Below are 11,799 nucleotides of genomic sequence, written 5' to 3' on the forward strand. Positions count from 1 at the left end.
CATATGATGTCAAGAAGTCACTCTCTGTAAAGATACTCTTATTCAGAGGACATATCCCTGTTTTATTGGTTGTCCCCAGACTCAATTTTACAATGTCGGAAACATCATATATGGAAAATGTTTTACCTGCATTGTTCACCATCCAGTTATCCATAACTGAATTGCAGTATTTTTTTAGGGGTCCGTAAATAATCCTACCTAGAGGCTGTAATTTATGCGATCAGTTCGGAGGGAAAGATAAAACTGTTATTCCGTTTTCCATACAAATATCTAACACCTCGATAGACTGGTGGGATTCATGGTTATCTAGCAGCAAAAGTATAGGGCGCTCCTTAGAACACCTTGTATGAAACACAACATGCTTGACTAATTGCAAAAAATGTTGTTCTTTCGTTCATCCTGATGGATTTGCATCTCATAGGCTTCCGACATGTGCATCTCTAATAAAGTGGTCCCTGTAGTTTACCCTCGGCAAAATAAAGAACGGAGGAACAGTATTACCACTTGCTGAAAGTTCAACAGTGAGGGTTACAAGGGTTCCTCTTTCTGCGAACGAGAGTTTGCCTATTTGCTTGAAGCCACGTCGTGTCACTATTCTATCCGGCTTCTGAACAGTAGTGATACATATCTCATCAACGTTCCAAATATCGGATGCTTGCAAACGCAGACGCTTATATAGCATTTTCAAATTGTTAAAAACATGTCTACATTCTATTTGTTGAATGAAGTAGTGGCAAACTAGTGGCTTGTGGTGTCCTCAAGAATAATGTTCTATTCCTTTTGATATAAGATGTATACCAATCTGGACCTGCCATTTTATTGCATATTCATCTATTTGGAACTCTTAGATGGTTTGCACTGGCATACCGTAAGGCGAATTTTCTAAGCTCCTTTGGATTTAAACCGTAATAAATATATAAAAATACGAAGCTTGTTTCCGGTAATTATCTAGAAGTGTCCACCATGTGATCTGGATTTAACTACATAGCGCTGAAGTGTTTTTTGTAGTATTGAGAAATCTTTTGCAACACTATTAACACTTCTGCTATCATTTAAAACTGTTAAAACTGCCCGTTGAATGATATCGGGTGCTGTCTTGCTCTTATCACTTTTCCTCTTGTAGATTCTTATAGTTCTACTCTAACAAAAATAAAGATGATAACCGCTTCAAATATATTTACATTTGAAGAAACATGTACAAGCTAATAGTTTCCAAATGCCTCGATATCACCCTCAACTTATTAATCCATTGTAAAAAGCCAACTTAGTTCACTTTGAATGAACTGAGTGAGTGATTTTAAAATTTGAGTGCATAATGGGGTTTTTCGACTAAGTCAACAAACTCCGGCACGGCTTAGTCGACAAGCGCCATGCGTGATCCTGTCACACCGAGGTTTGTATGAACATGCTTTAACGTAGATACGAATAAGTCACGTCAAACCCTAGCCAACGTATTTTACTTCTTAAAAATATTCAGTGAAATTTGTGACGAAAGATTTTGTAGATAATAATACGAAAATGTTGAGAACCAAATTAATTTCTTACCAAGAATGATTCTCGTTCTCACCAACACAAAACACAAGCTACCATAACAGCGATCTTGTAAAATGGAGGCGCAAGAGTGAGCAGTTCAGGTATCTAGATGTCATATCATATCAGGTGTCTAAAGGCGACATCTGTTACACATTAGAGGAAGGAGAGGCAATTAGTCAACTAAAACCTTTAGTCAACTAGCCCCAGTCTCCCCTATTTAATAAGTTTTATATATTATGATTGCGGCAGTAAAATCTGTAAAGTACTTTGTTAGTATGTATAAAGTATTATTCAAGTAATTTAAATTACTGCAATCAACATCAACAAGTGTATTATAATTAATCTGTACTGGAAACAGAAAGCAACTGCTAAGAATGAAAACGTTGAAACGGAAAATATAGCTGTTAAAAGGGGAGTTAGATAGAGAAACGTCTTATTCCCATCGCTGAATAAACTTTCCACCTAAACCATTTTTAACAGGATATTTTTAGAGGATGAATACGATGTAGCCATAAACGGAAAACCCTTAAACAACATTAAATTAGCAGATGACGCCGGTATTTTAGCTGACAATCTAGAATCACTACAATACTTACTAAATACAGCAAATCAATGCAGTATCCAACACGAACATATATTAGAAAGGCTAGCCGTAGAAGGAAAAAACTGAAAAGAATTACAACAACAAATATCATATATCATACCAAGTACAACCAGAAGATTTTTTTTATTCATTACTAAAACTCCCCTTAAGAGGTGCCTTTACACTATAATCTGATCAGAAAGTTCAATGGGCTGTTCTGTTTCATCCTAAATTAATACTAATTAATCTTAAAACTATAGTTACATTCAATAATGTTTCTACAAGGTCTTTCTTACTTACAGTAATTATTTACACAAGCACTCGTGTACACTAAGCCGCACTATACTCTGCTTTTGAACTAATCACTACATTAACTCGAAAGGCTTCACTCTCTTTAGTCTTCTTACTAACTCTGTATTATCCAGGAATTGGAGAGCATCTTATTCTATTTACAGCAGCTCGAAAGAGATCAGTTTACATTGACCAGTGCATTTCCTAAGATTGGTCAGCCAAGATATACGTCTACGTCCAGAACCTATCTTGCCCTCAATCTTACCTTTCGAATCAACTGTAGAAGTTAGTATTTATTATTACGCATAATGTAGCCGAAGTAAGCCAATTTTCTGTTCTTTAAGGTGTTTCTGTGTCTTTTCTTAACCTCTATAGAATAGAAATGTTTGTTGTGTGGTGTATATATATGAGACCCTTAACATATATCGGTAGCACTGCATTTCAAAATGCCTCTAACCGTTTTATGACATCTTCTGTAGGATTCCAGCTTTCTACACCGTACAGGAGGACACTAAAGACGTAACATATAAGAATTCTTATGTGTATATTGATACTTAAAGATAAATTGCAGAGGAGCTTCCTAAAACCGTTAAAAAAGCTTCTGGCTTTTTCAATACAAGTTTTTATTTCGTAATATGTTTTTAATATGTTTCCACATTATCCAACATCCTTTGGATCCCCTGCGCACTATATTCCAGCAATACGGTATCGTCTGCATATCTAATATTGTTTATAACTTGGCCATTTACTGTAATATCATCTTCTGATACGCCCAAGGCGTCTCTAAAGAGGTTTTCACAGTATAAGTTAAATAATACTGGTGACAGTATACAACGCTGTCGAACTCCTTTTCCAAATGTAAAGATCTCGGACACTTTATTTTCGAATCACACTGTTACTTTTTATTGTAGAGAGATTAATATCCTTACCATCTATTGCTGATGCTTTTAGCATATTGATTAGATTAGTTTCCCATGCGGTACTTTGTCAAATGCCCTCTCAAAATTGATGAAACATGCATATACATCGCAGTTGACATGTCTGACCCTTTGTATTAGAACTTGCAAACTGAAAACTGCTTCCCTCGTTTTGAGTGGTGTTCTGAATTCAAATTGAACATAAAGGAGTACTTTAAGTATGCGGCTCATCAAACTAATTAATCTATGTTCTTCACATTTCTTAGCGTTGGCTTTTTTGAGTAGTCGAATGAATATTGATAGTAGCCAATTTTTTGGTAAGTGACCAGACTCATAATTTCTTGAATATCTTCGTAAAAACTGTGATTTGGTGTACCTTAAATAGCTTTATAATTTCAACATGCACTTTATCAGGTCCTGTTGTTTTACATCTTTAATTTGTTTAATGTCAATTACTGCTTCTTCATTTGTTATGTCTGAACAGTAGAGATGGTCTATTTCAGTCGGTTTTCTTGCTGTATCTTCGAATAATTATTGGATGTATCCTTTCCATTTTCTTAATTAATCTGTAATTCTAGTTAAAATATAGCTTTCGATGTCTGCAACTATGCTTGTATTCCATTGTTTTCTGGTGATCTGTACCTCGTTAATCTTTTTATGCATATAGAAATCGTCCAAGAAAATAAAAAAAAAAAATAATAAATAAAAATAAAAAAAATTAAAAAAAATAAATAAAAAGTAAAAAAAAATAAATCATCTTTATTACAATCAGCGAGCAATAGTACGAATTGAAAAAGAGACATCTGAAGAAATGGAAATAAAGAGAAGAGTCAGACAAGGCTGCATACTATCACCTCTATTTTTAACGCTTATTCTGAAGAGGTAATTCGAGAAACTCTGGAAGACAAAACAGTCGGCATAAGAGTAATTGGAGTCTTAGTTAACAACATCAGATATGCAGATGATACAGTAATAATAGCCGATAGTTTACAAGACCTAGAAAGACTCATAAGTAAAATAGTAATGTGTAGTAGGGGGTACGGACTCTCGCTCAATATCAAAAAAACGAAGTTTATGAAAATTTGTACAAACAACTATAATACTAACGAAATCTTGATAGTAGAGGGCCAGCAGATCGAAAGAGTAAAAAAGTACACTTACCTAGGAACACTTATAACAGAAAATAATGACTACACTGCAGAAATCAAAGTCAGAATCGAAAAAGCACCTTCTAATTTTATGAAAATGAAAAAGATCCTATGTGGCAAAGATTTAACATTACCTCTTAAAGTACGCCTAACAAAATGTTACGTATACAGTGTACTATACTATGGAGTGGAATCATGGACGTTAAATCTAGACACAATGAGACGACTTAACGCCTTTAAAATGTGGACCTATAGAAAAATTATGAAGGTTTCCTGGGTAGATAGAGTTACGAACAATAGAGTCAGACTGAGCAGATTAGGTAAAGAGAAGGAAGTTGAACTTACAATTAAAGAAAGAAAACTACAGTATCTCGGACATGTGATGAGAAGTATGACATCCTGCGACTCATACTGCAAGGAAAGATAGATGGCAGCAGAAGCATCGGAAGAAGACGAATTTCATGGCTTAAGAACCTGAGAGAATGGTTTGGGTGCAGCTCAAAACAACTATTTAGAGCTACTGCCTCAAAAACTAAAATAGCTATGATGATTGCCAACCTCCGTAGCGGAGATGGCACCTGAAGAAGAAGAAGAAATCGTCATGTTTGCGTTGTAGTGTTTCAATTTCCGTACATTTCTCCATCAGCCCTGCTTCTATTGCTCTTTTATAGAAAGTATAGAATGCAAAAGGCTGACATAGTATGACCATGTCGAAAGGATGAATGATCAGTGATGGCTAAAGCGAATGTTACAATATGACCAGTCGCAATATAAGGGGTCGACCAAGAAAGTCGTGGAGGTAAGAACTAACCGGTGCAAGGGAAGATACAGGTATAAAAATAGACGACTGGAAGTATCGAAAGCGTTGGAAGCTAAATTGCGGGAAATAGCGACAGCTAAGCTGTAATAAACTCATGGTTATATAATATACAACAATATAAACTATTTTGGAGCGAGCTACATGTCATTAACGCAATAAAAATAATATTAATACTATTATTTGTAATTTATTGTAATTATTTGTATAATAATCTATTACAGTAGTAATGTTGGACTTTCCTTAATGATTAATAGTTTAATTTTTAAATATTTTTCGAGCTGGAATCCCGTCGATTGTGGTTAAATAAGAAAAGCGTTGTCGATAGTGATGACATATATAATTGGTTTAATTATTAATCAACTGTGTTTTAACACCATTTGCTACGGAAGTTCATATCTCTCGGATGTCGGTTTCAGGTTAGATAATTGACGGAAAATTAATAAATTTACGTGTACATATCTTAGGAAATATTTTATTTTTATTCTATACTATTTTTATTACTCTGACAAGAAGAGATATACTTTATTAAACACCAAATACAATTAAACACTGATGTCATTACCGCGAAAACATTCATTACCATAAAAAGTTATCTGATTAATCGAAATAAAGGGAAACAGAATTATATAGATAATCAGGGAATTCAATGGTCGTAATAAAAGGCATAGAAATGAAACATGAATAACATTTAAGGCTCAGGTGAGCTGATGGAAAATTTGACATAGGAGAGCGACTTACTACAAATGCATGAATTCAGATTTAAATTCGATTTAAAGGTAAAATCATATTATTCTTGTTAAATCAAGTAATTAAACTCACTTCGGTGGTACAAATACTAAAACTAGACAGATACAGAAAACAATATCATGGCCTTTGCGCAATGGTACGCAGAATAGTGAAAAGTTCCATGTGTTTTCCCATTAACTTTAAATTTAACTCCTTTGCTACAGCATTAAATAACATTCTCTGCTACAGCAACGTTGAAGGAAAGATTAGTGTAAGAACTATGTTGAAAACCTTTTTGAGACAACGTAGAAGAAAACCAAACAGGACCAGATATAACAAAAGCAGAAATTCGATATGCTTTGGAAAATATGAAAAGCATATTTATATATTGTTTTAAGATGCTTTTCCTGTTTTTAATAGCCAATTAGAACTGTTTCCCTCCCAAGAGAATTCATAGTCTAATAATTGCTTAATCTGTGAAAACCAGTTGTATCTATTCTTATTTACTGAGTTATTTACTGAAGTAATTTGAAGCTGATGCAGAAAACAAATAAGAGGAAGTCTTAATTCATACATTTCCGATAGCTTGATGTATCAATTTAAAGTAAGCTTGAAAATAGTGTTCTCTTAGCAATGGAAGAATTTTATTTTTGCCAACATTTACAGTTTGCCTGGTGTTTGCTCACTGTATTGTACTTGAAATATTAACCTTGAACTAGCTTAAGTTCGCCGACTTCAGATTTCATCATCCCATTCCCATAGAAACCGCTGAGCACGCAGTAGAACTTTGTACGAACCGTTTGCCAATATTCATAAACCTGTAAATTACCATTTTCAGATGCCGGAACCACTCTTAGCTGTAACTTCGACCAGTCCAGTTATTGTAGTCATTTTAAATTAATTTAATTTTGTACTATTTAATGTGTAACAAATAAAGTTCTTTTTTTAAAAGTTAAATACGTAATTAGTGATCTAACAATTGGCGCAAAGTCAGTAGGATCCAGTTAACGTTGCTAGAACACGTGTATACTCACTGGCAGCGGCGGATTCTCATCCCTTAACGGAACAAAGAATCTACGGAAGTCCTCACTCCTGTGATCTACGGAAGGAACACCTAGTGAAGCCCCTGGTAGCCGAGCAGAGAGAACAAGACGACCCTTAAAGAAGAAAGTATCTTCGAATAACCTCACTCCTGTTATCTACGGAAGGAACACCTAGTGAAGGCCCTGGTAGCTGAGCAGAGAGAACAAGGCGTTTCGATGTTCTTCTTTATATTCTATGGACTCCTTTCTATCGTCCAATACAAAATTCTCCTCACTCCCATTAATAACACAATTGGAATATTTTTTCATGAAAAAGGAACTATACGAATATCTAACGACAAATGGACTTTACTTGTTTACAAAGAATTATTCCCTATCAAAACTACAATATCCAACAATGACAGAATTTGGGAAAACCTATTAGAAAAATTTATTAACGTGGATACACCGAGAAAACTTGCCTTTCAAGCCGAAGTACAGACACATGTTAGTCTGCTTAAACAAATCTCAAACTCCGTTAACTTAAAATATAAAGAAATAACCTCTGACGCAGTACCTTATAATAAACGCTTAAAACTTGGTTTAGTAAATGGTATTGGAACAATCTGGAAATCTATTACTGGAAATTTAGACGCCTCTGACGGCGAATACTTTAATAAATGTATAAGATAAATTCGGATGAAACTCAAATTGAAAATCTCCTAAAAAATCAAATATCTGTTACCACTTTAGTTATAAGAACTTTCAACACTACAATTTAAAAATTGCAAATAGACGAAGAAACTTTTAACAAATACCTAAAAACTATCGAGACTACACTTCTGGACATTAATAATGACATCTCCTTTTACCAAGGACAATTACAAATCCTAGATTTATGTGAGTCCTTAATGGAAAGCTACGTATTTTTAGAAAATTATTTAAATGACATACTAAATTCTATCACATTCTCTCGCCTGTAAATTCTACATAGTTCTATTATTTCGCCCATAGACTTAATGGACGCATTAAAAGAAATCTCACAGTCATTACAAAATAACGTATTGCCTCTACCCACTTATATGTTGAATATAGCTCAGTATATTGTCAGATATATACAGATGCTATATGTGAAGCCTAGCTTTTGAAACCTCTCAGCAACTTACCAAAAACTTGCCAGATGTCCATGCTCTTGGCACAATGTACAAGAAATTGACCGAAATTTATGGTTACTAACCATTTCCGATCCATTACCAGTAACAATCAAATGTGCAAGAAAAGACGTCACTACACAAATAATCAAAACAAATTCAATCTTAAGATTAATTCCCGAATGTATTGCATTCATCGGCAGTATCAGAATTTATGCTAGAGACCAAATTGGGAAATATACAAATATCACGTATAGAAGTCACCCAGTTAACGTGCCCTACAGATGCTGTGACCATTTTGAAACAAAGAGTCACCTATCAAAATTGAAACCACTAAAACTCAGTAAGATCAACGTAGATGACTTAAATATTGCACAACACAAATTGGGCCAATATTCAGAAGAACTGGACCATATCATAAGCCAATCATTCATTGAGGAACATCTACCCTTATTCACTATATCAACCTTATCCCTGATTATTATCCTAGTTATCTTATACCTTTTCTTCAAATACCGCACCAAAATATTCCCAAAAATTGCAATCTCCTTGTCCCAGGATCAGCCTCTAACTTCATTACCATGCAGAAATTCCATTAGACAGAAATTTCAAAGCTTAACCTCTTTCAGAAGAAGACCCAATGTCCAACAAGAAAGCGAAGCAGAAACACCAATTACTCTGTAAAAGTCAAAGCAATGGCATTGACTTTTTACTAATAAGGGGAGCTGTTATATGAGAAAATATTAACCTTGAACTAGCTTAAGTTCGCCGACTTCAAATTTCATCATCCCATTCCCATCATAGAAACCGCTGAGCACGCAGTAGAACTTTGTACGAACCGTTTGCCAATATTCATGGGAACAGCGATTCAGCACTTCATCATCATCAATCAGCCAATCCCGTCCACTGCTGGACATAGGCCTCCCTCAGTTCTTTCCAGTGTTCTCTACACTGGGCCGCTTGTAGCCAGTTTCCCGCTACTCTTTTTTCCCGCAGCACTTCATACCAAACCTATAAATTACCATTTTCAGATGCCGGAACAACTCTTTAGTTGTAGACATTTTAAATTAATTTAATTTTGTACTATTGAATGTGTAACAAATAAAGTTCTTTTTTAAAAAGTTAAATACGTAATTAGTGATCTAACATCTATACATATATATATATATATATATATATATATATATATATATATATATATATATTACAGGATCCAACTTGTAAACACAACAATACATTTTGGAGACGGCTATCGCCGTATTCCCGTTCTCCTCCGCCAATCCCTCCGGTCCAAGGCATGCTACTCCTCCAAACCTCTCGATTCCATTGCTCTTCTAATTCGTTCATTCCATGAAGGTAGAGGTCTACTCTATTTTGCAATCAGTAAATTGCTCGGTAGTTTTTGCATATGTTTTGGGATTGTCACTATAATTCCCTTCTTCCATTCTTCAGGCATTATTTCTTTGCTTCATATATTCTGTATTAGTTCATTAATTTGTGAAGTTATTTGCTTTAGCAAATTTGAGACTGTGTTTCATATAGTCTTTACTAAGTAAACTAAATTGTGTATGAAAAACGAATAGTTTTAACCAGGGTGGTTTTGGGGGGGGGGGGAAAGTTTGTTACTTTCTACGTCACAAAAAAAAGCGGAAATTATTTTAGTTAAAACTTAACTTTAACTTAATTTTTATGCAAATCACTTTTACCAGAGGTTATTTTAAAGGTTTTAAGATCTTTAAAAAAGTTTTTATAAGTTTTCCACGAAAAACTTACCTTTTTCCGGTTATTCAACATCATGTGTTTGGATTGTTGTCAGTGGCGCACCGAGGGGGGGGGGTTTGGCGGTTAAAACACCCCCAGGACCCTATTCCGACACTGTTACTTACACATTTTAAGGACTCAAAATGGAGGTAACATCATAAAAAAAATTTGGTGACCAACCAAAATCCCCCCCCCCCCCCAGCAGAGGCAAATTCTAGGTGCGCTACTGATTGTTGTATTCAATGAATAAAAGTCTACTTTGGAACAATCATAACTTTGTTAATATTAATTTTACGGTAATAATAAAAAACGTATCTCTTCGTTTTATAAGATTTATGTTATATCCAAACAGTTTTGCCGATAAAATCTAACTGTTTGGAGTTATTCACGAAAAACCTGCTTTTTGACGAGTAATTTGTGAACTTGTCACTTCTTCTTAAAGTTCCATCTCCTATCGGAGGTTGGATATCACAACGGCTATGGTCACTTTGTTGGCTGCTGCTCTGAAAAGTTGTAGTGAACTACAGTTAAACCATTCTCTAAGGTTCTTTAGCCAGGAGATGCGTCTTCTTCCTACGATTCTTCTTCCTTGGATCCTTCCTTGCATAATAATTCTCAGCAGCTCATATTTTTCTCCTCTGGTTATGTGACCCAAATATTCTAGTTTTCTTCTTTTTATGCTGTTCATAATTTCTAACTCCTTATTTAGACGTCGTAGTACCTCAGCATTGGTAATCCTTTGGACCCACTGAATTTTTAATATTCTTCTGTAACACCACATTTCGAACGCTTCTATTTTCCTTATGTGTTGTTTCTTCAATGTCCAAGCTTCCATTCCGTATAGTAAGATAGAAAATATGTAACATCTTAGAGCCCTCAATCTGAGATGCAACTGAAGGTCTCTGTTGGTAAGCATTGTCTTCATTTTCACAAACGCTTGCCTTGCAGTTTCAATTCGGACTTTGATTTCTCTGCTTTGGTAATTTTTGTCATCAACCCAGGTTCCCAGATATTTATATGTCTCTACTTTTTCTATTTGGGTTTGCTCTATCATTAATCTTTCATTTCCATGTTGCGTTTTTGAGACAATCATGAATTTAGTTTTTCTCTTATTTATTTTTAGTCCGTATCTAATGCAATAATCGTTAATTCTATTTACCAATTTTTGTAGCGATTCCAGCGTGTCTGCCATTATAACGGTGTCATCAGCGAATCTTATGTTATTTACTATTCTTCCGTTTACAGAGATTCCATCATCCAGATCCGCTATCGCTCCCTGGAATATGGATTCACTGTACACGTTAAACAGTAATGGTGACAGAACACAGCCCTGTCTTACTCCTCTCTTTATATCTATATTTTCGGACTTTTGTTCTTCTATCTTTATATTGGCCTTTTGATTCCAATACAGATTGATAATGATTCGTAAGTCTCGTCTGTCTATATCTTTGTTTCTCAGTATTTCTATTAGTTTTTCATGTCGGACCCTGTCGAATGCCTTCTCGAAGTCGATGAAACAGAAATAAATATCTAGGTTCATATCTAAGCATCTTTGAGAGAGGACATTAAAAGCAAACAATGCCTCTCTCGTTCCCAGTCCCTTGCGGAACCCAAACTGAGTATCATCCATATCATCTTCTAGTTTTCTATATAATCTTCCATGAATCACCTTTAGAAATATTTTGAGGGTATGGCTTATTAGTGATATTGTCCTATAGTCTGAACAGTCTTTGGCATATACTGTTTTTGGTATTGCTACAAAGGTGGACACCAACCATTCCTGTGGGATTTTTCCAGTTTTATATACTTTATTAAATAGGTCCAGAAGTACAGGTAGAGTTTCATCG

This window comes from Diabrotica undecimpunctata, chromosome 5 (assembly GCF_040954645.1).
Source record: "Diabrotica undecimpunctata isolate CICGRU chromosome 5, icDiaUnde3, whole genome shotgun sequence".
NCBI lineage: Eukaryota > Metazoa > Arthropoda > Insecta > Coleoptera > Chrysomelidae > Diabrotica > Diabrotica undecimpunctata.